A 26,345-nucleotide genomic window follows, 5' to 3' on the forward strand; every position below is an offset into this window, starting at 1 on the left:
TTCGTCCAAGATAAGCCCTGGTGTGCAAACGAAATTGGCAATTTGGATAACTAGCAACAGAGTCCTAATATCATTCATGTCTGCAGAGGCTATCTTGGTGACCTTCTTGTTAAGAATCTGGGGACTTAACCGGTCTTCTCAGCCAGGCAATTGGGGAGATTTATTTTCCTAGAGTGAAATGCCCAGTGAATTCAGTGAAAGCAATTAGACTGGTTCTGTACAGAAATTGAAATTTTTCCTTTCCCATGATTATCAAACAGAGAGATCAAACCTTATTTGTTTGTGCTCTTTCCAGGACAGCTATGGGAAAGGGGGAGGGAAAAGGGTTGACTTTTCTCTGGCACTAAAAATATAAGGATACATTTATCTTTATATGTGCTGAGGAGGCAGGGGAGAGGGAGAGAGAGAACAAGAGAACTACCTGCTTTGGAGAGTGGAATGGGGTTGGGCTCCCTTTCCAGGAGTTGGACAACAAAGGCCGTGCTTGGGCCTAGAACATCACCACTGTTCCCCAAGCCACTGTTCCCCAGGTGCAGCTGAATGCACACATTTTGGCAAAGGATCAAGAATTTCTCCCCAAACCTGTAATTAACCATTATAATTGCCTGTGTTTTCCAAAATGAAAATGTCCTGAAAACCTAATCCATATATTTTAACCTTTTGAATCTTCTGTAGAAAGAGAAAGAGCATGTGGGCCAAGTTACCCCTTCTTGAAGAATGAAGACTAACCTGAATTTAGTTATAATTATAAGGACAGGAGAATCTTCAGAACAGTAATGGCAGGGTAGTAGGTTTTATTTCCTATTGCACTTAGGTTTGGAGTATTTTTGTTTCCACAGCTGCGTAGAACTTCCCCCTCTTTGTGAGATGATTTTCAGATTTCTCATCTACCATGTGCTTTAAATTTTAATAATGCTTATTGACATGGAAAGGCCTGATTTTCTGCTTCTCACTGATTTCATCCTCTTGCCTTTAGCTGCTAGAAACTCCTGTCTCTGGCATTGCATGGCCTTCAGCCGGAGGGGGGAAACGGGCCCTTTATTATCAGACTCAGAGTTGGACGTGAATACCTTGCTTGTGGGCGTATTCTGGTGAAAACAAGGAGACAGGGAGCACAGGGTGATGCTGGCATTGAAGCGCTGTGCCTTCTCATTTAGCAGAGAGCAACGGCTCAGAAAATAAACATTGTAGAATAAATCTGAAGCCTAATGGAATTTCTGAAAAGGAGAGAATGGATGTAAGTTGCGCTGTAGTCAGCACTGAATGGGGGTTTCTGGTGGACCAGCGCTAATGCCCCTTTCTGGATGGGAGCTTGCCACCAAGCAGCACGTGGCCACATGTAGTCCTAATGCGCGCTGGCTACCTACTGAGTATCAGCAATGAGGTACATCGAGAACATGGGAAGATGTGTTTTATCAACACTTAGTCTCTTCTAATCGCCTTTTCATGTAATTCACAAAATTGAGGCTTATCCTGCTTCTCAGAACCTTGTGTGTCCTCTAGCGTGTGGGACTACAGTGGTCACCAATGAGACCAAATGGAAAAATCTTAGTGCACCCGGCACGGCAGTGACAATGTCCTTTTAGCCACAGGAAGCCAACTACATCTTCAGTTTGAGATTATCTGTTTTTTAAAAAAATTAATTCCACTATAGTTAACAAACAATATTGCATTAGTTTCAGGTATACAATATAGCGATTCAACAATTCTGTACATTACTCAGCGCTCATTGTGATAAGTGTGCTCTTACCTTGAAGAGCACCTTACACTTACACTTGAAATCACCCTCACCTATTTCACCCATCCCCCCCACCTCCCCTCCGGCAACTACCAGTCTGTTCTCTATAATTAAGAGTCTGTTTCTTGTCTCTCTGTCTCTCTCTTTTTTTTCTCTTTGCTCATTTGTTTTATTTCTTAAATTCCACTTATAAGTGAAATTATATGGCATTTGTTTTTCTCTGATCAGCTTATTTTATGTAGCATTATACTCTCTAGCTCCATTCATGTCGTTGCTAATGGCAAGATTTTGTTATTTAAAAAAATTTTTAATGTGTGTTTATTTTTGAGAAATAGAGACAGACAATGAGAGAACTACCTGCATTGGAGAGTGGGATGGGGTTGGGCAGAGACGGGGAAGAGGGGGAGAGAGAGAGGGGGAGGTGCAGAGAGAGGGAGACACAGAATCCGAAGCAGGCTCCAGGCTCTGAGCTGTCAGCACAGAGCCTGATGTGGGGCTCAAACCTGCAAACCATGAGATCATGACCTGAGCCAAAGTCAGATGCTTAACTGACTGAGCCACCAAGGTGCCCCAAGTTTTCATTATTTTTAATGGCTGAATAATATCCCATTGTATATTTATACCCTGTTTTCTTTATTCATTCGTCTATTGATGGACACATGGGTTGCTTCCGTAACTTGGCTATTGTAAATAATGCTTCAATAAACATAAGGGTGCATGTATCCCTTTGAATTAGTGTTTTTGTATACTTTGGGTACATAACCCAGTATTGTGATTACTGGATCATATGGTATTTCTATTTCTAATTTTTTGAGGAACCTCCATACTGTTTTCCACAGTTGCTGCACCAGTTTGCATTCTCATCAATAGTGCGTGAAAGTCCTTTTTCTCCACATCTTCACCAACACTTATTTCTTACGTCTCTGATTTTAGCCATTCTGATAGGTGTGAGGTGATATATTTCATTGTGGTTTTGATTTGCATTTCCCTGATGATTAATGACGTTGAGCAGAGATTCTCTATTTTTGTATAAACTTTCAGTTCCCAGAGGAACATCTGAACAAAATGTTTTTTTTCAAAGGAGTAGAATCAAGGACTGATACTTGGATTGAATGTGGGTAGTGACAGAAGGAAGAAAACATGTTAATATTTCTAACAGCAAATTTAGTCCTATTCATGCTTCTCTCTTAAGCCAAATCATTTTGAGTAACAGAGGTGCTTGTTTGGGTTGCAGATGGAAGGAAGCCAACCGGCATCTAATTCTCTTCCTTTTCTCACCTTGCCCTTTATGCAAATAACTAGCATACGTTAATTTCACTTATTCATTCTTTCAGTTGTTTAATAAATATTCTCTTAAGATTCACTACATGGGAGGCACTGTGTTAGATGCCTGTGATGCAGAGATAAATAGGACAGGTTGCGGGCTGGAAGAGCCTCTGGTTGGGTGTGGAGGCAGGCCTGCCGACAGTGGATACAGCACCGCCTCTCTGAGAGTGGTGCAGAGGAAGCTAGGAGGAGGTGAGCAACTCAGTGGGAAAAGAGTGGGGGAAGGTTCTCACACGGGAACCTGCTTAGGCTGAGATACAAGGATAAACATTCACCAGGCAGATAACGAGATGAGACACTCCCAGCAAGAGGAACAGATCAGGCGGTAGTATGACTAGAGAATGTAGAGGGAGCTCTAAGTACAAACAATGACATCAATTGAGAAAATAGGAAGACCTCCTTCTTCAAGCATCTTTGAAGCATCTTTGCAAATCATCTTTGCATGTACTGTACGAGACCAAGGCTTATCCTACAGTTAGCCTTGACCCATGGAAGGTGGGGTCTAGATGGCAGATGGCCTTGGTGCTACCCTAAAGAGTTTGGAGGCCTCCTAAGTATTTGATAGGGAGTGTAAAAGGACCTGGAGTGAAATCACATGTCCATATTTTCATTTTGGAAAGTATTAAGTTATAAATGACTGAACTTAACTTAAACTACCTTATTTTTTCCCCTCTCACATAAGTGGGAGGTCTGAGGGGTGTTCTGGCTCCAGGTACAGTGGAATCTAGGGGTTAAAGTGGTGTCATCGGGACACTGTCTGTGCCTTTCTCTCCACAAGTCTCTGTGTCATTTCTCCTCTTGATTTGCTTTGAGCACCTCTTTTGTACAAATTGGCTTGATTCTTTTTTTCAACGTTTTTTTTTAATTTATTTTTGGGACAGAGAGAGACAGAGCATGAATGAGGGAGGGGCAGAGAGAGAGGGAGACACAGAATCGGAAACAGGCTCCAGGCTCTGAGCCATCAGCCCAGAGCCTGACGCGGGGCTCGAACTCACGGACCGCGAGATCGTGACCTGGCTGAAGTCAGACGCTTAACCGACTGCGCCACCCAGGCGCCCCAAATTGGCTTGATTCTTAAGAGACTTCTCACATGTTAACAGATATGGACACTGATTTCTTCAGATATTTTGTATACATACATAGTAGCAATATAGGGAGGGGAAAGAGCTCTGGGCAAAAGTGCTGGGGAATTCTCTGGCTTGGTTGACCACATGCCCATTCCTAAACCAATCTTTGTAGCTAAGGAGATGTGTATTCCATCTAGGTCTGGGTCAGATGCCACCCCCTTTACAGATGGTGGGGGAATTAACCTGTGATTCCCTAAACTACAAAGATAAAAGGGATGAAAAGTTTGAGTGAACTTCTACAGAAATAGAGGGCAATGTACCACAATACACAAAGCTGTAGGATTAGCCTGGTGCAGCTTCCTGCCAGGCGTTCATTTCACATGAATTCAGATAGCATGTTGGCTTTATATGAAAACAGATGAATACATTATGGAGTAGAATGTAGTTGACACTTTTAAAAAAATGGAACATGAAGTATCACAGAAATTTAGGCTTTCACCTTTGGGCTGGATCTCAATACCCTTTGGGTAGGCATTTGCTTTCTCTATAATTGGGTTAGTTAAGAGAAGAAGGTTGAGAAGTCTTAGGCTCCATCTTCCTGGTTTCAGGAAAGCCACGCACAATGAAGGCCTTATGTAAATGATGTTTCAGGAGAACATTGGTGAGAATTGGTTAATGCCAGGGAGTTTTCACAAGTCAACAGCAGGGGTTTGGGGATGGGGAGGTAGAGGAGTCAGGGTGTGATGAGAGGGTGATTGGAGACAGCGTAATTCTTGCCCGAATGCTTGGGTTTCATTTTATAAGATGATTGGCTATATTTGAAATCTGTTATTCACATAGTCTTAGCTTTACTGAAGTCAAATACTTTTTCTCCTTTTCTGTGCTATTATTTTATGAAACTGATCAACTATGTTTGTTTTTATTTTTATTTTTTTTTAATTTTTTAATATTTATTTATTTTTGACAGAGAGAGAGAGAGAGAGAGAGAGAGACAGAGCATGAGCAGGGGAGGGGCAGAGAGAGAGGGAGACACAGAATCTGAAGCAGGCTCCAGGCTCTGAACTGGCAGCACAGAGCCCGATGCGGGGCTCGAACTCACAGACCGTGAGATCATGACCTGAGCCGAAGTTGGACGCTCAACCGACTGAGCCACCCAGGTGCCCCTATGTTTGTTCTTAGTAACATCAAGTTAATCGTACTATGACTTACATTAAAAGGAAGGTTAAGAATTTTCAACAACCTGGTGATCTTAACCCTTCCTAATGCTAGGCAGATTATCTTCCTTCTCTTCTGGAAGGACTGGAAAAGTTCCAGAAAGTTCCTTGCCCAACATAATGGGTTAATACTGTACTGCACACTTTGTTAAGCTTTACAGTGGACGTTGTCAGATCAAGTTACAGCATAGGACTTAAAGGTCAATTATGCCATCATTTTAGGGGGAAGGGAGAGTGGCTGGGATATTAAAAAAAAAAACCCAAAGTCTTAGCTTTTAAAGACTTATGAAATTGTAGTTGCTTTGTGACATTTGATAGATCACTTTTCTTAATTTCCATCCTGATAACAATCTCCTTAGTCTTTTCCTAAGAAGCTCTTTCATGGCAGAAACACTGTCCTGTGTATGCCTGAGAGAGACAGGACCAGTTATACAGGGTGGAAGACAGTGGGGGTGGGAGGTACCCCTGTCTCTTTGAATTGATTTGTTAATATTTTCCTGTGTTTACTGAAATCAGGGTACCTGAAGAAGTTAAAAGTTTAAGCCATAAAAATGTTATAGTCACAACTGGGCTTGGAACTGGCTTCAGAGAGAATAACTGAGTCAGACATTTGGAGGCTGAGAACCAAATTAGGGAAATATGAAAAGTAGAAACAGAGAAGCCAAAATGGCCCCATGCATTACTGAATGGCCTAAGGGAACATCTGTGCTTGTATGCTTCTTGGTTACAAACTGAATCCAGGCACATTTTCATCACAATGGTTGCATTTGAATAGCAGTGAAGGTCACCAGGATTAGGGGTTTTGACCTGTCACGGCAATGGGGTTTAGGTTTGGTGTCTTTATTTTTGGCCTGTGAAGTCTGTTGTTCAAAGCAAAGTTGATCTTTCCCTGAGATGGCCTTGAGGGCCTTGAGTGGAGGTGGGCCAGCTTCACGTTTCCAATGAGTCTCTCCTCTTTCTCCTCCTTACTGCCTCTGTCTTGTCAGGACTGGAGCCTGAAGCCCTACTCTCTGAGGCTGCCATGTAGGGGGTACACTCCAGTACTGGGTGGGTGCATTTGCGAGGCTAGTACAGTGGCATGTGTTGCTCTTTTGGGATCATGCTGGTGGACCCCCTACCTGTCCCTGGCTCTTGATCGTGTAGTATTTAACCTCCTTGCATTTTCCCAAATAGAATGATATACTTGTAAACACTCTGAAATATAGACTTATTATATACCGCCCGTTAATTAAATGCAGTTGACCATGATTATTTTGCTTTGAATTCCCTGTCAGGAGATACTCTATCCCAGTAAGTTTACTCATATTTTGGACCTTGTGTCATTTTTAAAATGCTCCATACTGGACATCTGAAAGAAGCTATGGCCAATTTTGAAAACCTGTACCCTTGTAGCTCCTGTTTAGTGTAGCTATCTGGCCTCTTCCTCTTAGTACCTTCTTACTTCATGTCTACTTTGAATAATCTCTTGTCCAACTCTTTGGAAAGGGGAAGAATACTCTTGTCCCTCAGGAGTGCCCTGCACACATGTTGTTGCTGTGAACCTCTGTGCTGTCCACTTCCTACTGCCGTAAGAGATTTAGGGATGCCTTGCTTGTCCTTTGTTCCTATCTTCTACTCCTCTAGTTCCTGTGGCTCCATTTCATAGCAGGTTTTCACGTTGGCTCATTCTTACCTTGCTTGGTGAACCTCTGTCCTAGTCAGAGACAGCCTACTTTTTTGACTGTCTAGAGAATTTTGGGGGACGTTGCTACCTGGAACTGTTGCAGCAGTGCCTACCCCCTCAGCCAGGCAGGCCTTGTCCCTACAACTTGACCCAAGGCATCAGGGTACATGTCCTAGTTCATTGTTTCAAATGTCAGGATCTGAAGTCTTATGATAGCCAATTCTGAATTCTAAACACTATGGATTGTTATATCCGACACAAAGTTTTACAGTCTCTCAAGCCAGCGGACAGTAGTTGAACGGAAGTATTTATAGAGTAGTTCACAGATGATGGGCAGGTTATGACGTGATGCAGTGAGTGTAGTTGTATTCATACATAGACTCTTGTTTGGAGATGTTCACCAGTGGTAACAACCTTAACTTGTTGGGTACATACAGTCTATTGCTCAGTGCTCTAACCGCTTCAGGTGTATTTCCTCTGACATTCACAATGAGCCCTTATGGTAAGCATTAGTACCCCCATTTTACAGATGAAAGAATTGAGACACTTGCCCCAGGTGAGTGGTAGAATTAGTATCCTGGTGCAGGTGCCTCTGACTTCAAAACTTTCCATTATGTTATAGTGCTGTGTATTGACAAAGAAGAATCCTGAAGTGATCATTAGTAACCCACTCTCCACGGGAAAAAGCACTTTTGAGCATTCTCTTGAATGTGGCACCACAGTTTTTCATTGGATGATTGATTGATTCTTTCTTGCTATGTGCCAGACACTAAAATGGATTCTGGAGTTTTAAAGGTGAGTAAAACTTGACCCTTGTCCCTGAGGATCCCACAGTTTAGTGAAGCAACCTCTTATTTAGTGTCATTGAATTAGTGTCTGCTATAGAAACTGTCTTTGAGCTTTCTCTTGTTCCAAACCATTTTTTCCCCTACTTGTGAAGAAAAGTTCTTGCCCTGAAGTAACTGAATTTAGGGGATGGCCTAGAGTGTTGTCGATCTTTGTATGTCTGTATGGGGCTTTAAAAAAATTTAATTTTGTTCCTGGAGCTCTTACTGGCTTTTTGCATTGAAGTCAGATTCCACAAAAGCAGCTAAGACAGCATGATAATGTTTTATATTTATATGGCCCCTCCTAACCTATAAAATGCTTTCCAGGTACATTATTTGATTGATCCTTATAAGAGCTGATTTTTGATACCTGTTTCATAGCAGTGACTCTCAGAAGCCACTCATGTGGGTGTGATGAGCCTGACGTGACCCTGGGTTCTCTGCCTGTGACGTGCCACTTTTCAATGGGGGAAGAGGTTTGCTGGTAGGAAGCTTTCTGGAAGAAGAGAAGGTATATCAAGTAGAAGGAAATGTGGTTATAAATATCCTGACTTGTTTGTGGGGAAGTAGAGAACAAGGAATGTGCATTTAGCAGGACAACAACTGGAGTTAGTCGGCAGTTCGATTGACTGTAGTCAAGTACCTGAGCAGGGGAAGCCACGGGAGGAGGGTGTCTCCCTCAGTTCTGACTACCATAACAAAACACCACAGACTGGGTGGCTTAAATGACAGAAATTTAGGGGCACCTGGGTGGCTCAGTCAGTTAAGCGTCTGACTTGAGCTCATTCATGAGTTCGAGCCCCGTGTTGGGCTCTGTGCTGACAGCACGGAGCCCGCTTCGGACCTTCTGCCTCCCTCTCTCTGCCCCTCCCCTGTTCACGCTCTCTCTCGCAAAAGCAAAGTTTTAGAAAAGTGACAAAAGTTTATTTCTCAGAGTCAGGGCATGGTGTGTGAGTGTGTAACGTGGGCATAAAAGGCATAATCAATGTGGTTGTAGAAAACGATTTCTCGATAGTTATTTGGACTGAAAGTAAAAGGAAGGTAGAATTTCTGAGTGCTTGGCGTATGTCAGCCTTTCTGTAAACATCTTGGAAATTCATGCAGTGCATTATTAATCCCTCTGAGGAAATGGAAGCTGTGATTGCATAGCAGTGAGTCTTCTTCCCATTTATATTAGCAGGATGCTGCCATACAGAGGTGTTATATTTTCCTTCCTTCCTTCCTTCCATCCTTCCTTCCATCCTTCCTTCCTTCCTTCCTTCCTTCCTTCCTTCCTTCCTTCCTCTTTCACTCTTTATATCTCTTTCTTTCTCTCTTTAACTCTTTCTTTCTTTCTTTCTTTCTTTCTCTCTTCCTCTCTTCCTCTCTCCCTCTTTTTTCCTTTCTCTCTTTCTCTCTTTTTTCCTTTCGCTCTCTCTTTCTGTCTTCCTCCCTTCCTTCCTTGCTTTCTAGCTTGCTTGCTTGCTTGCTCACTTTCTGGCTTTCTTTCTTTCAGCTATACAAAGATCTTGAATGTCTATTCTTTTTGAAAACCTTTAGGTCCAAATTTGACCCCCTGGGAAGGTTCTCTGTCAGTGAGAGGATATTGCTTTATGTAGGACCCCCCTGGAAAAAATAAAATAATCCTTGCACATTGGCTCGAGTGTGTGATGAAAAGTGTATAGTCTTGTGTTCTGTCGCTGTACCTGCCTCATTCAGGTACAGCCTTGCATAAGTCTTCTCCTACTTCTAAAGTTAGAATGATTCAGTGATGACAGTAAAGCCCTTTTTCATGGTAATTATAATCAGAGTTCTGAATACATGTATGCATCTATAGCTTTTCAGTGTTACACTTAAATGGATGCCATCAGAAGCATTTTGAAGGCTGATTTAGCTTGAAGAATTTCCATTTAAAACCCATTCTTGTGTTTCTAGCATTTTCAGCAGCAAGGCGAGGAAGTTGGTCTGGTCCTAAATGACTATGGTTAGCGGATGAATTCAAGGCTCTTCACTGTGTGAAGATAGTATTATTTCTTCCTCACAACTCTAGAAGCATAAATTTTCAAAATAAATAGCCTCATACTTGCTCTTTTTAGGATATTAGATGGTACTAAATAACCAGCTTATCAAGAATAAGGCTCACTGAGTTAGCAGGCATGGAGGGTGGAGGGTGCGATGTGGGCAGGGAAGCCTCACTGGGAAGGGGTCAGAGCCAACTGTGGTCCTGTTTGCCTTGTGTGGGCAGGCTGCAGACCCAGGCGTGCATTAGGGAGCTGTCTTTTTGGCCACAGCATTACTTACACACCAGAGGGTATGATGTACAAATCTGAGCAAGATTAAGGGATCTGGGTTCTACTGTACCGTGTGAGAAGATGAGATTAGCTTTCCCCAGCTACAAAGACTGGATACATTTTAAAAAGTATTTTAACCGCAGGGATTTCTAAATTCTCCTGGAATCTATTACCATCTATTAGCTCCTGGGGCTTTGAAGCACTGACTGCTGAAGATATGACAGTAATAGGGTGATTTGCTTTCCTTTGTGGTGGGGTTTGAATACCAAGGTGCCAAACAAGACTGGATAGTCTCCTCCAGACCTGATGATGGAGGTAGGGAGGTTTTACGCAAAGCCTGCTTACAAATCAGGTGGCTTGACGGTCTAGAATCAAAAGTGCAGTAATCAGCTTACACTGTCACGTTTCTATCAGGATGACAAGAGTACTTAAGACCTGCTGTTTGGAAAGTCAGAAGCAAACGTTTTTGCTTCAACTCTTAATTCACAATGATGTCATTTCTTCTCGCTGTACAGTTGTATTGAGGAAATCAGCCAATGTTCTTTGTTCTGCTGCATGAAGGGTGGTTTTAGGGCCATTAGTGATTCTATGAGCTTCCCTTCACTTGAGTCCCTGAGTTTATACTTTTGCTACAACTAGGCAGAGTTGTCAACAGGGGACCTCTAAACTCCTGGAAATAATGATAGTTGCCATCACTATTCTCTGTGTCAGGCATGTGCTATGGGCTCTCATTGTTCACCTTATTTAAGCTTCACAAAAAAGAATATGAAAATCCTTTGACTTGACATCCATTTAAAATATATTTTAAAACTAAATTTATACCATAAATTCATATTTCATAAGTTGAATCTTTTTTTATAATGAAATTTATTTTTTTCCTGATTATATAAAGTAAAAATCATCTGAAACTCGTGTCTCAGTGATAACCACAAATAACATTTTGGTGCCCAGCCTTTTATCTCTCTCTTTGTGTATCTTTCTCTACACAGACACATTGGTGTGTGTATGTGTGTGTGTACAAATAGTTCTTCATAAATTAGATCCTATTAAACATTCTGTATTTATTGGATACCTTTTAAAAATTACATTGTTTCTGCCTTCCCTTCACACCATGACCCCCCCCCATCAATCAGTGTCAAACAACCTAGTTTATATATCTAGATATCTCCATATTTCTCTCCATGTGTTATATACACACTTATATTTATGTTTATGTTTTGGTATGAAGAGGCATCCCCCAAAGCAGTGTTAGTCATGTGATCAGGCTCCATTATCCAGAATTCTAAATAGTGGACAATACATTCCAAAAATAGAGGGATTACTGTAACATACTCTGAATCTTCTCTTACTGAGCAGTACCTCATAGTCTTTCATTGTTGAGATGGCATATGGCTAACTCATTCTCTCTAGTGACTTGGTAATAAAATGTGGGGTAGGAGCTCCATCTAATTCTTTTTGTTCCCATTTCCATGACATCCCATTGGGCATGTGCCATTTATCAATGAGGTGTTTTCTCCACAATGGATCACAACGCTTACTTTGTCACGTGGAAGCTCCTAGTCTATGAATACTGCTTCTTAGTCTGTTCTGTTATTCATTCCCATGCCGTGTTTTGATGTTAATGGATTTAAGTCTGTCTGGTATGGCCCTTCCTTCTTTATTCTTTTTCAAAAATTTCTTGCCAATTTTTGGACATTTAATCTTTTTTTTTTTTTTCAAAATTTTTTTTTCAACGTTTATTTATTTTTGGGACAGAGAGAGACAGAGCATGAACGGGGGAGGGGCAGAGAGAGAGGGAGACACAGAATCCAAAGCAGGCTCCAGGCTCTGAGCCATCAGCCCAGAGCCTGACGCGGGGCTCGAACTCACGGACTGCGAGATCGTGACCTGGCTGAAGTCGGACGCTTAACCGACTGCGCCACCCAGGCGCCCCTTTGGACATTTAATCTTGCCTAAACAGATATTATATCCACTTTATTTTTTTTAAGATTTATTTAATTTTTTTAATGTTTGTTTATTTTTGAGAAGGATAGAGTGAGTGGGCGGGTGTGCAGAGAGAGGTGGGGACAGAGGATCGGAGGAGGGCTCTGTGCTGGCAGCAGTGAACCCTATGCAGAGCTTGAACTCAGGAACCTTGCAATCATGGCCTGAGCCGAAGTCAGATGTTCAACTGACTGAACCACCCAGGCACCCAAAATTTATTTAATTTTAGAGACTGCATGAGTGGGGGAAAGTGGGAGAGAGAGAATATCTTAAACAGGCTCCTGAAACAGAGCCTGACTCAGGGCTCAATCTCACAACCCTGGGATCATGACCTGAGCCGAAATCAAGAGTTGGACACTCAACTGACTGAGCCACCCAGGCACCCCAATTTTAAAAAATTGGGATTCTAATTGACATTGTATTAAATGAATGTATGAATTTTGCATTTATATATTTATCTCTAATCTTTCTTTTCCTTTTTGATGCTATTGTAATGCTATTGTATTTTCATTGCAAATATGGGGAAAAGCTCTAAACCACTAGCCACCTGATCCAAGTCCTTTATTGCGTCTAGTAGTTTTCATATTTAAACCAGAGTTGGAATTTCTAGGTAGGTAAGCGTATCATTAAGAGAAAGGGAAAACTTTCTCTCCTCATCACTCTATTTATATTAACTATTTTCTTTACCTCAGTTCACCGTTGCATTGTAATGATGATAATAGGTATCCCATCTTATTCCTGGCATTGTTTAGAATGATATTTGCAGTTGATTTTCGATAGATATTTTCACGTTCAAGATGTTTCTATTTACATTTTACTTGGGGTTTTATTAAAAATGGCTGTTGAATTTCACCAGGTGGTTTTTAGAAACTATCCATATAACCAACCACTTTTCCTCCATGCATTTGTTTCTGTTACGAATGATGTTAATGGATTTGCTACTGTAGAAACTGCCTTTTTGGCATAAACCCCACTTGATTACTGGCAGTATTCTTTCGTCTACTTTTGGATGTGCTTGCTAATATTTTACTTAGAATTTTTATAAGTGGGATAACAAATAAGCAAATATTTACAAGTGGGATTTCTCTGTAGTTTTCTTTTATTGTACTGCTTTTATCAATTTTGGTTTAAAGGCTAAGCCAGTTTTATAAAATGGATTTAGAGGCTTTCTCTATGTTTCCATGGTCTTGAATAATTTAAATAACATATTTTTATTCTTGGTAAGTTGTATGGAACTCACTGAAAAATCCTCTGTTTTGGCTCTCTTTCTTAATAGTAGGAATTTAACCACTTTTGACATCTGTACTACGATAATTTATCTATTCGATTTTCTACGTGAATTAGTTTTGTTAATTTATAACTTGTAGAAATTCATGCCAAGAACATCAGAATGCGTTTGCTTCTTTCTCTTTTACCTGCCTCTAGCCTTGCTCCTTCCCAGCTCCTACATTTCCTTTCATTCTTGACTATTACTGTTACTCGTGCTGTCTCTCTGTTATTTCGGAAGACTTTCACCTTCACTGTACATTTTCCCAGTTATGATAGCCGTAGTATCTTAGATTTCACAATATATTTGCAAGATATACTTCTCGTCACTGGTTTTTCTCCTTCCCCTTTTCCTCTCTCTCGAGGTCTCTGCTCTGATGCATTTTTGTTGCATTAGGGTCCCTGTCGCTATTTTTTACATATGAAACATGAACTTTATTTAGTTATGAAACTTTGTATTTCTCCAAGGATTTTCTCTCTAGCTAGATAAGCTTGGGAAAGTTTAACTTAGCTGGGCCTTAGTCTCCTTATCTGTAAAATGGTAATACCAATAATGGCTACCTCATAAGAATATTGTGAAGAGTTAGTGTAAGTATTCTCGCTACCTATTGCTATGTAATGAACTGCCCCCAAAAGACAACTTACTATGATCTCTCATGATCCTGGGGGTTGGGCTTGGCTGGGCTTTTCTTGTTTGGGGGCTCTCATGTGGTCAGAATCGAATAGCAGCAGGGGCTGGGATCTTCCAAAGGTTCAACTAGGTTTGATGTCCAAGATAACTTTTTCACTCACATGACTGTTTTTCTCATACAACCACTCTTTTCATCAGAGAAGCCTGGGTTTCCTACATGGAAACTCCAAGAGGCAGTATTCATAACGTCTTGGCTTAGAACTGGCATGGGTACACTTCTACCAGATTCTATGAGGTGGGAGACTAGACCTCATCTTGGGCTGGCATGAATAGAGAGGGAGGGAAGGAACTAATGGGAGCCACCTTATAGACAAACTATCACGATAAGTGAAATGCTTAGAATTGAACCCGGCACCGAATGAGTGCTATTAAATGTTAACTCAATGATACTATTGTTGTGGTTATTAAATCAACTTCAATATTTCCTATTACTGTGGGAAGTGAACGATGTCTCCGATGGGCACAGAATTCTGGGAATGCAATTCTTTCCTCTCAGTAGCATGCAGATGAAGTCTGATGTTAGTCTAATTACCTTTATAGGTAACTTGTTATTTTTGTCTAGATGCTTCCAATATTTTTCATTAAACTCAGAAATAAGACAGGTGTTACCACTTTTGAACAGGCTTTTGGAGGCGTTAGAAAATATGAGACAAGAAAATAAAGGGGGAAATACTTAAAAAGAAAAAAAAATTCCTCTTTGAGTTGATGATTATATTTAGAAAACTCAGGAGGCTCTATTAAGAAAAAAAAATGTATAGTAAGGTGAGTGATTATGAGATAAACACATAAAAACAAACTTTTCTTTATTTTAGCAAGTACTGGGGTTTGCATTGATAAGTGTCTTTTGTAATCATTATTTTTTGGTTTTGTTTTTGTTTTTGTTTCTGTTTTTGTTTTTGAGAGAGAGAGACATACACAGAGTGTGAGCAGGGAGGGGCAGAGAGAGAAGGAGACACAGAATCTGAAGCAGGCTCCAGGCTCTGAGCTGTCAGCAGAGCCTGACGCGGGGCTTGAACTCACAAACTGTGAGATCATGACCTGAGCCAAATTTGGACGCTTACCCAACTGAGCCACCCAGGCGCTCCAGTGATGATTCTTAACTTGAAACTGGGCCCGCTCTTTCAACCTTCCAACTGCAGCCTTTTTGCAAGATAAGGCCATTTTCCTGTGTTATTTCTTCAATTTTTGCCTTTCCTTCGTCTGCTCCTGTTTTTCTATACGTTCTTGTAATTTGTATAACTATAATATGCCAACTGCCTTTTCTTGGGACAATTTGCCCTTTTATTACAAGGTTCTAATTTTCCTGTTTTAGAAGATTGTCCTCTATTTTATGATAGGGTGGGGATGGCAGAAGGTGGCCGTGTGTGTGGGAGGGGGACGGGGGGAGTTGTTATTTTGTCTTACAGCTGTCCTGGAAGTACTCCTCTGGGATTTCAGAGAGAGGCTGCTTTCTTCTCATTAGAATACTCTCTTGCTACCTGGGGTGGGGTGGGAGGGGGGAGGAATGTGCAGGGAGGTTCTTCTGGGGACCTCAACGGAGGACAGACAGCTGGAGTTGGCCTGCTGGACAAGCCTCAGGCTCATGAAGTTGTAGCTGATCAAAGCATCCCACAGCTTGACCTGAACTTTGAGGGTGAATAAAGCAGTGAGTAAGCCATGGAAACTAAGATAAAGGGACCCAGGCATCAGAGAATAATAAGCAGAAGGTAAGTGGTGTTGGTCAAATAGAATAGATGGAGGAGAAAGATGATTTAAAAAAAAAAAAGATAGAAAGTAATTCCATTGCAAAATAAAGTTTTCCAGAATTTAAACAAAATGCTTCTTATTTATTTATTTATTGATTGATTGATTGATGTTTATTTATTTTTGAGAGACAGAGCATGAGTGGGGGAGGGGCAGACAGAGAGAGGGAGGCACAGAATCCGAAGCAGGCTCCAGGCTTTGAGCTGTCAGCACACAGACCAACGTGGGGCTTGAACTCATGAACCGTCATATCATGTCCTGAACCAAAGTCAGATGCTTAACCGATTGAGCCACCCAGGTGCTCCAACAAAATGCTTTTTAAATGAAACATTCCGTAGATGTCAAGAATGCCCAAGAAATTGTCAACAGTGATTGCCTCTGGAAAGGAGGGGTGGGATGGTAAGGGGACCAGGGTTAGAAGATGACTTCCTTTTCATTGATATTTGGCCCTACATCACATTGCCACATCACATATGAATGTAGTTATGCAGTTGGATGTGGAATGGAGTGGGCTATAAAAAACAAGTAGTGGTGTTAGGGTAGGGTGGAAAATTTCTGTTTCCAAGTTATAGGAAAATATGGCATTTAATTTGGAAGGAAAAATGCATCTTTATTTTTATTATCTTCTAATGAAACCACAAAAGGACTCGTAGTACCTGTGACTTTGTCATCAGTACAAATCTAAAACATTTTCAGATAACATTAGGGTTGTTGCAGACATCTTGAAATATCATTTAAGCTCATCATTGCTTGAAATTATAATCATTATTAGCATCACCAGTAGAGCTTGATATTTAATGTTATAATAAAGAAGCATATATATTGCTGTATCACAAGTTTATGTATTTTAATATTTTTATGTTGATATTTAAATATAATTGGTTTGCTTTGTAATCCTATGTATTTCACTTTATGCATTTAAAAATACTGCTCTGGGAAAAGGTTCATTGGTTTCACTACACTGATAAGGGATCTATGTGCCCAAAAAAGTCAAGAAGTTTTGGGATATAGGGACTGTTGGGGTAAACTGGTCTGGAAGATCAAGTGGAAAAACATTTCAAAATACAAGAGCAAAATATATAAATAAAAGGTCACAATCACTGGGATATTAAGAGACTTAGTGGACAGTCTGACCCTTCCAAAATGAGCAGGCCAGATAACAGGACAAGTCTTCCCCATGAAGCATGGTTGGGAACATTATGTCTGTGTTGTTGCTTTATTTGTATGGCCTTTTAAAGGAAAACACAACATTGGCAAAGTTTTGTTGGAGTAGTTTTTTTTTGTTTTCAAGTTAAATTTTTAAAAAATTTGTTAAAGTTTATTGATTTTGAGAGAGAGACACAGAGACAGAGACAGAGTGCAAGCAGGGAAGGGGCAGAGAGCAAGGGAGACACAGAATCCAAAGCAGGCTCCAGGCCCTGAGCTGTCAGCCCAACACGGGGCTCAAACTCATAAGCTGTGAGATCATTGACCTGAGTCAAAAGTCGGATGCCCAACCGACTGAACCACCCAGGTGCCCCTGTTTTCAAGTTAAATTTTACCGGTCCACAATCCCCCCCACCCTCACTCCATCCCCGCCCAGGCTCAGAATCACTGATGCAGGTCAAATCCTTTATTGCACAGGTGGAGAAGCTGGTGTGATTGTCCATTGGGAAAAGCTACTTTGGGCAAAGCCAGGACTGGAGCATCCCTGCCCCAGACCTCCATGCCATTCCCCGCCCATCTTGGCTGAAGAGGGGGCTGGGAGGGCTGGTGGGAAAGTCCCAGGACAACCACCTGGTGCTTTTAGACCTGAAAGAACTTGTGGTGATCTGTACCTGCCCCAGGCAGTGGTAGCACGTCCTCTGCCTGAGCACTTGTTGCTGTTTACTCCACACTCAGGCGGTACCTGTCCCTTAACATTTTTCCTGGAATAACAAAGAAACAGCCTTTTTAACTCTTGCATGATGTCCTGCTGATTGTGGGTCTCGGTGGCCCTTTAAGTAGCAAAAGGAGAGCAACATCAGTGCTTGAGACTACTGATTGTGTCATTGTGTGTGAGGAAACAACAAAAGGTGGTGTGTGTGTGTGTGTGTGTGTGAGAGAGAGAGAGAGAGAGAGAGAGGAGGGAGGGAGGAAGAGAAAGTTCGTAGTTCTTTGTCTGGAGGATGAGAGAAGAAAAAATCTTGTCTAAACAAATTTTATTTAAGCCCTGGGATTATGTATTCATGGGATTTTTTTTTTCCAGAGGAAACTGTAAATGTTACTGGCCATTGTAATCTTGCTTTACTAGCTCTTGATTAGAGATCATATTTAAACTTTCCAGTAACACACTTGTTAATAGTGTTTGCTGCTTAATTATAACAATACTTTTTAAAAGTGCCAGGACATCCTTAAGTTCATGTTTTGATAAAAGTGGAGGATTCAAGAAGATTGCTTTTGGATGTTAGCGTTTGCTCTAAGATTTGGGGCCTTCCCCAGGATATGCAAACAAACAAATGCAAAGATAGTCTCACCTGCATGTATGAGATGAGTTTCTGTTGGCGTATATCTGGCTGCATCCACACTCCGGGGGCTCCACCTGACAGGGACTTCCTTTTCTCATTAATAAGAAGACTGGAAGTTGGCAGTCCAGGGCAGATGTGACAGCTCTGAGAGACCAGTTTTATTCCATCTTTCTACTCGTACTCCCCAAAATGATAGTCACACTCTTGGGCTTCTCATCTCTGTTGCAAGCCCCAAGAAGGGTGAAGGGCAAAGAAGGAAAAGCAAAAGCCAAAGGTGAGCCATCAGCTTTCTTAAAAGCACCACTGTGGTTTTCATTTACATCTCATTAGCCAGGAATGTGTTCCATGACCACCAGTGCTGGTGGGAATTCTGGGAAGTGTATTTTGAGTCAGGCTGGATGCCACCCTGAACAAAATAGAATTTCTATTTGTAACAAAGAAGGAGTGATCTGATTTGGGGTATGTAACCTTCAGCCTAGCACAATATCCTTCACCATGCCCCTCTGTCTGCATTGCAGCTGTTTCCTGTTCATCTGTCTCTGGCTGTGTCTTCTCCCCCAGGAAGTCCCCTGGAACCCCCAGGAGGGGTTAAGTGACCATTCTCTGCGTGTTGTTTAGCTATACAGTTAACATCACACATAGCCTATTCCTGTCATCTGGAATGATCAGTTTTATGACAGATCTTGTAATTACTGTCAAGAGTGGGGTTTGTGTCCAACTTTTAATCCCGGTTCCTAAAACAGTACTTGGTACACAGTAGACGCTTATTTAAAACAGAACTGTTGAAGGCCAGGTAAGCTTACTGAAATTCAGGGATCTCAGAGCACTTTTAGTTTTTTTCAAATTCTTTTTCATTTTTCTCTGTTTTGAGCTACAATGTATACATTTATTTTATTTTTTTTTTAAACGTTTATTTATTTTTGGGACAGAGAGAGACAGAACATGAACGGGGGAGGGGCAGAGAGAGAGGGAGACACAGAATCGGAAACAGGCTCCAGGCTCTGAGCCATCAGCCCAGAGCCTGACGCGGGGCTCGAACTCACGGACCGCGAGATCGTGACCTGGCTGAAGTCGGACGCTTAACCGACTGCGCCACCCAGGCGCCCCTACAATGTATACATTTATAAGTGCCTCTGTTAGATATATTTTTAGATGTTTTTAATCTTGTAAAACATACTGGTTGTTGGTGCCAGCGTACATGTGAATGTGTGTGTGTGTGTGTGTGTGTGTGTGTGTGTATGATCTTTATCTGAGTGCAGCTGTTAAATGGGCCAGTTATTTCCTATGGCACCAAGTGTTTTGAGAACCATGAAGCAAAGAGGGACTGGAGACAGTGGCCTTAGACCTAGAATTCCAGTGCTGTAATAAAAATGCAGTTTACATACCCCACCCCAACCCACCCCACCCCCACCGCCGCCCATGTTGGAAGACAAATGAGGTTGTTTATCTGAAAAGTGTTTTAAACTCTTACCTCTCCAGGAGAAAGGTCCTATGTTAATTCCTGGTACAGTTAATCCTCTATTTCCCATGGCAATAGGCAAAAAATAAAAATTTTTTTAAAAAGAGTGCAGATTGTCTAAAGGTCATTGATTCTGGATTTTGGAATTGAATGATAATATATTTTGGATGTTGGCAGGAGACCAGCCTCCTGTGTGGGTAAAATGAGGCCATTGTTAATGTGAGTCATGAATCTGCATTATCAGTTCCTGTCTAAGCCTATCAGGGACAGGTGGTGTGGAATGAATTTGTATTAAGAAAGGGCCAAGGCATAGGCAATGCTTTTGTATCTGTGGCTGTCTCAAGTTCCATCTTTGTTTTCTGATTAGATCATAAGAAACTGGGTTACATTTGGATCTTTTACTGAAACGCTTATGTGAAGAGTATCTCCAGATCCTAGGCAGAACTACTGGTGAAGTCATTAAGGGCTAATGAATGAAGGCTTGGTCAAAAATTCCCATGTCCCTAAGTATGGTCCTAGAGTAGCAACATCAGCATCACCTAGGAAACCTGTTAGAAATGAAAAGTCTCAGGCCCCACCCCACACCTACTCAATCAGAAACCCTGCCGGTAAAGCCCAGAAATCTGTTTCAACAAGTCCTCTTGGTGATTCTGATGCAGGGTCAAATTTGGGAGCCTAAGGACATAAAGTCAAGATATTTTCAAAGTGTCTTGGATCATGTCTCTTAGAATTCAGCACCAAGTAAAAAAATCTTTGACAAACAGGCATGAAATCTTTTTCCAGACAATAAGAATGACATCAACCATCATGTTTCCTTTTTTTTCTTTTTCTTTAGTTAATTTGGAGCCATGCTGACTGCTCAATCATAGTCAATACATTTTCCTGGGCTTTTTATCTCCCCTTCCTTTCCATGAATTTTATTTGCTTCTTTTATTTAATAGCCTTACTATGAGTCTTTTATTATAGGCCTTCTCAAATCCATTTTTCTAGTAAGTAGGTTGGCAGTGTGGGTGGGATATAATTTGAAATAAATTGACTCACTCACATAGTGATTGACAGAAGTATTTGACTAAGAAATGTACTAGAGAGTGAGGGAAGCCTGCATGGAATTAAACAGATCTTGCAGAAAACACCATGCATGCCCTTGAATATTTGTACGTGGTGAGAAAATGCAAACAGTGTAGAAACATACAAAATGAAAGTAAAAACTTCCCTCACTCCTCTAGTGAAGGCCCTCTCCCCAAACATAATTATTAATAACTTTTAGGTGTCTTTTTAGAAGATAAAGATAATGCATAGAGCCTGTGTGTGTGTGTGTGTGTGTGTGTGTGTGTGTGTATTATTTATTCACTTCCATTTTAGAAAGCACCATAGTGTACAATCTCATCTGTGTCTTCCTTTTCTTCATAATATATCTTGTAGATCTTCTTTCTTTTTAGAAGTGATACACTATTCTTTTGTATGGTATTACTTTAACTTATAAACCTCACCCTTATTATTAAATATTTGGGTTATCTTGAACATTTTCCCCTATATGATTTTAGCACATTTTTGACATATATCTGCTAGGTAAATTATTGGAAGTGGAAATTTTTGATTAAAGAGTACACACATTAAAAAAATTAGTTTCTGGGGCGCCTGGGTGGCTCAGTCGTTTAAGCATCCGACTTCAGCTCAGGGCACGATCTCGCGGTCCGTGAGTTTGAGCCCCACATCGGGCTCTGGGCTGATGGCTCAGAGCCTGGAGCCTGCTTCCCATTCTGTGTCTCCCTCTCTCTCTGCCCCTCCCCCGTTCATGCTCTGTCTCTCTCTGTCTCAAGGATGAATAAACGTTAAAAAAAAATTTTTTTTAAAAATTAGTTTCCAGGGGCGCCTGGGTGGCGCAGTCGGTTAAGCGTCCGACTTCAGCCAGGTCACGATCTCGCGGTCTGTGGGTTCGAGCCCCGCGTCCGGCTCTGGGCTGATGGCTCAGAGCCTGGAGCCTGTTTCCGATTCTGTGACTCCCTCTCTCTCTGCCCCTCCCCCGTTCATGCTCTGTCTCTCTCTGTCCCAAAAATAAATAAACGTTGAAAAAAAAAAATTTAAAAAAAAAAAATAAATAAAAAAAAATAAAAATTAGTTTCCAAAAAAAAAAGATAAACTAATTTACTTCTCAGATGAGATTGTCTCTTTTCCCACATATTTATTAACATAGGGTATTATCAGATGGAAGTATTTTTGCCAATTTTAGGTGAGGAAATTATATTGTTCTGAATCATTGTTTCAATTCACTTGTCTTTAAATCTGGTAAGATTAAACCTTTTAACAAGATTTATTAGCTAATTTTTAATTTCTTTTTTTGTGAACTGCTGTTGAGGGATGTTTATCCATGTTTTTATTGATCTAATCCTAAAGTTTCTATATCTGGAAATCTTTAAAATCACTACAGTTGTTTTTGCTTTTGTTGTTTTAATACAAAGTTTCTAATTCTACCTTAGACTTCCTGAGTCTGTTTCTTTACTAGTCTGTTTTTTCAGGTAATGTTGATGAACAGTCACAATGGGACTGTAGTCCGTGAACAGTATAAACATAGTGCAGTGTCCAGGACAGATTTCTTAGACAAGCCATGTCTGTCCTCTTTACCTAGTAAACAGGAAATAAATATTCAGTATGCATGGTGGGCACTATGTTAATTGGGAGCCAAAATACTGTCAACTGCTTCCATTTTTTAAGCTAAAAAAAATATATATATATATATATGTATATGTATATATATATATATATATATATATATATATATATATAAAGGCATTTCATGTTAGGATCCAAACTGTCTTATGTGGTGGGAATGAAAATGGAAGATAGATAATAAATACTTGATTAAGTTTGCTTCTTTCATAATCGTGAACTCTTAATGCTCCCCATACTGCCACTTGAGCCTGGAAACCCCAGGACTGAATTTTAAGACCCAGCACAGTAACAATACTTTGCTCGGTTCTGGTACTTTTAATTTCCGCTGTATTTCTATTGTTTTTGACAATGTCACACTCATCTCAGAAAACCTCTACTATGGCTTGCATTTTCCCTTCTCCATGACTGTATAAAAGGTTAACATACCACTAAGCATCATCCAACTGTTGGCCTTATCCTCACACAAGGCAAATTGAGGATATGTAGGACTCTCCAGCAGGGTCCTCCAGGTATCCCCTGGTGATGAGTAATCCTGAACCCAACATTCTTGCCTGCAGCCTTACCTTGCTCGGGGGAGACCAGGGTCAGAGAAAGAGGAGGTCAAGTTTGTAAGTTACCGGATACATTTCTTCCCCTCTCATTTATCATATTATACAGGGGAATAGATGTAGAGAACAAACATGCCCAAATTGTATCAAGTGTAAAGAAAGATGAAATTTGATTTAAAAAAAAAAAAGGATTTGAGAAGAAAAAAGAATTTCATCTTTCTACTGTGTTATAGACTTACCAAACCAGTGTCTGTGGCCCAAATTCTTTCAGTTGTTCATGTCCCACTTACTTTATTCTCCTTGTCCGCCTCATTTCTCTGAGATTTGCACTTTCCATTTGTTCTTGAAATCAGCTAACAGTTAATCTATTCCCTGGCATGAGCATTTCCCCTAGGAGTTTACCATTTGATTGGCTTTTTAATCCAATTGTTAAAATTCTCCCAATACTCACAGACACAGAATAGCTTCACCTTGTAAATTTTGAAGGCTTGGCCAGGATTATTAAGAAAGTGAAGTACATAGATCTGCTTTGAGGAACTAGGCCTGTACCAGGCAACTGATTTGCAATGTGACTGGGGACGTGTGAGGAAGAAGGAAAGAAATATTTGGAACAATTGCCAGGCTCACTCTGATTCTGGGCTCCATCCACACACCACACCTTACTGCATGAGAACACATGTCAGACTAGTTGAGTGCAGGTGTGCCTAAGTTAGGGACAGGGCCAAGGGGTAGCCGGTTGTATCTTCATAATGTATAGATGGGTCTTCAGGAATCCTGGAATCTATGGCCAAAAGTCTCTCTAGAACTAGCCGCTGTTGTATTCGAGTATTTTTACAAATTTACCTCACTAGAAACAGGGCTTAATAAACAATGGAACCTTGATAGGGTAGATATTCAATTAATAAAATTTCTTCCCCCAAAGTAATTTATGTTTTATGCCACTATTCAGAAAAAGAAACTTCAGAGTGTAAGAGTGAGGAACAGTTTTGAAGTGATTCTATGAAAGCATTTACAACTAAATATGTACTATTTTTTTAAATGCTCACTATTTGTATTTTGTAAGTCCTCATTTAGTTTCTACAATTTTATAATGAAAAGATTTCTCACCCATTAAAATCTTTCAAATAGCCAGGTTACTGTTTAAGGTGTTTCTTGAATATATATCTATATCTATAGATATAGATATAGATATAGATATAGATAGATAGTTTCATTTTTGTTTGTTTAAAAGATATTAATGTTTCTTGAGAACTCAAGTTGTTTGCTTTAGTAGAGAATAAATGTATTTTTAAAATCTTCTCAAACAATATAATATTGTACCTTCTACTTTTCTGTTTCTTCTACTTAATTACAATTTTCTTGGTTATAAGGGCTCAATTATTCAAATCTGAACCTCCAGACATAGCACAGGGTTTGACCCATGTTAGGTCTTCAGTAAATATTTGTTGAACAAGACAATGAATTAGTTGCCTCTTTGGTGAGGTTAATACAGTCCTCAGTAGCATGGGGTTATGAAATACTTCATGAACTAAGAAGACAAAATGCTAAAATGTAATGGTTAAGTTTCTTAAAAGAGAGTAGTGCCGACTCTCGGAGACATCACCATGTGCTGAGCCTCCAGTGCTCAGATCTGCAGGGTGCATTCCGTATGCGTTATGGGCGAGGTCGTTGGTGCATTTTAGAGTGGTGGACAAAAGCTGGCAAGTGTGGACCATAGCAGTCAGTGGGTATTCTTTGTGTGACCTCCTGTTGGGTTTCGTTTTAATTTTGAATCAGTTTGTAACCTTTAAAATGCAGAAATCTCACAATAAAAATCTGGTTTTCTGAGGTTTTCTTGAAAACTCAACAGATCTTGCCTCGCTATCCTTCATGGCAACATTTAGCTGGAGCTGAGTAGTGGCTGTTCTTCACAGACAGACACATTCTGGACTCTAACACTGTTGAGTGGGAGAGACACTTTGTTTCCCTGCCCTTATGTTGAGTGGGAGAGACACTTTGTAGGATGCGTACTGGATAGGATAAACACATGGAACCTTACAACTTGGTATAGGATATGGAGCAATCTGCACTCTGTGATCAGGCAGATTCTCCTTGAACTGGTCATGCAAAAACAGAATAATGAAAACAGAGCCAAGCCAAAGTCTGGTGCACAATTATACTGGCTGCCAAACCTCAGACCCCAGAGAGAAGGCAAAGGGGAAAGGGCACTCTAGACAGAGGGAGTAGTATAGCTTTTCCTAGGCTTGGATGCAGAAAGTAGTATGCTCATTAGTGTGGTGTCTGTGGAGTGCAAGTGGGAGCAAGTAGGGGGTGAGCCTAGAGAGATGGTAGAAGCAGGTCATGAAGGCTGTGAAGCAGATGCTGAGACAGGATTAGATGTATAGGAGACTTATTACACACCTCTGAGGGAAATGGGGATGGACTAGGGAGACTGGGAGAGTTGTCAGATGCTGTACAGGATGACCCTTGGAAGGGAGGGAGGGATCATAGCCTATAGTGCAATTCTAAGAAAGTTTGGTGAGGAAGATGGGGTACCCTCAAGCCAAAGTCATCTATCAGAGGAGTCTCCTGTATTCCCAGAAAATGAGCCTGCTTTGGTAGGTAGTATCCCTGCCTTCCTCAATCATTGGCTGGGAGTAGCCTTTTGGAAGTGTGGCCTCAGTATGAATGTGGTGATGGATTTTGGAGCACAGCTAGGACTGTAGGTTGATTGTGCCCCCCAAAGTCAAAAATCATGAGGCTTATTTTCATGGCTGCTACAGTCTGCCCTTTGTGCCACACGGACCTCCTTCTCTACACAAGTTCAAGGAGGAGCATCCCTGTGGTTCCTGTGGGAGGGAACTCAGAAGATGAAGGTTGGTTGGACAAGTGTGCCCCATCCTTGGCTGCATTTGATCTGTGGGCTGCAGTTGTACTTACCCTCTCCTTCCTACAGTATCCATTCTGAGTTTCTCACATCCTTGGTCATCACCCTGATAGGTCTTGATGGTCCACCTAATTCTATGACCCAAATCTTCATTCCTAGGAGTCTGGAACCTTGGTAATCATGCATTTTCAGGCTGGGATTGCCACATGTGTCTTTTCACAACTACACAGGGGTAATGGAGCACCAGGAGACACCCCTGAGGATCACCTAGGTTTCATATGGATTCTTCCCTGCCTTTCTTATGAAAAGGTAGCCCTGCCTCTTTCTCCTATGTAGGACCAATTATCCCTGCCATAATGGCATTTGGTTGGTCTTTGGACACAGAGTCTCAGGTAGCCTGGTGGGACATGAAACTTGTAGTTCGATTGGACCTTGCCATGTCCTTTGGTAATATTGTACCCCTTTGGAGATGAGGACCTCCAATATCACAGAGCTCAGAGTTGCATGGATCACTGGGGGGCGATAGTA

At 41.0% G+C, this 26,345-nt stretch overlaps 1 protein-coding gene across 3 annotated transcripts in view; it reads left to right on the top strand.

Moving 5' to 3' along the window:
* Window positions 1–26,345, top strand: part of LYPD6 (LY6/PLAUR domain containing 6) — a 124,625-nt gene that overhangs the window by 55,190 nt on the left and 43,090 nt on the right. For 2 of the 3 annotated variants that reach the window (XM_043576662.1, XM_043576660.1), the window contains exon 2: window positions 7,631–7,803. The exons of the other annotated variant lie outside the window; for it this stretch is intronic. The gene's annotated coding sequence lies outside the window, so the exon portion shown is untranslated. The remainder of the gene's footprint in view (window positions 1–7,630; window positions 7,804–26,345) is intronic. 3 annotated transcript variants of the gene reach the window in all.

The sequence above is a fragment of the Prionailurus bengalensis genome, chromosome C1, assembly GCF_016509475.1.
Source record: "Prionailurus bengalensis isolate Pbe53 chromosome C1, Fcat_Pben_1.1_paternal_pri, whole genome shotgun sequence".
Taxonomy (NCBI): Eukaryota; Metazoa; Chordata; class Mammalia; order Carnivora; family Felidae; genus Prionailurus; species Prionailurus bengalensis.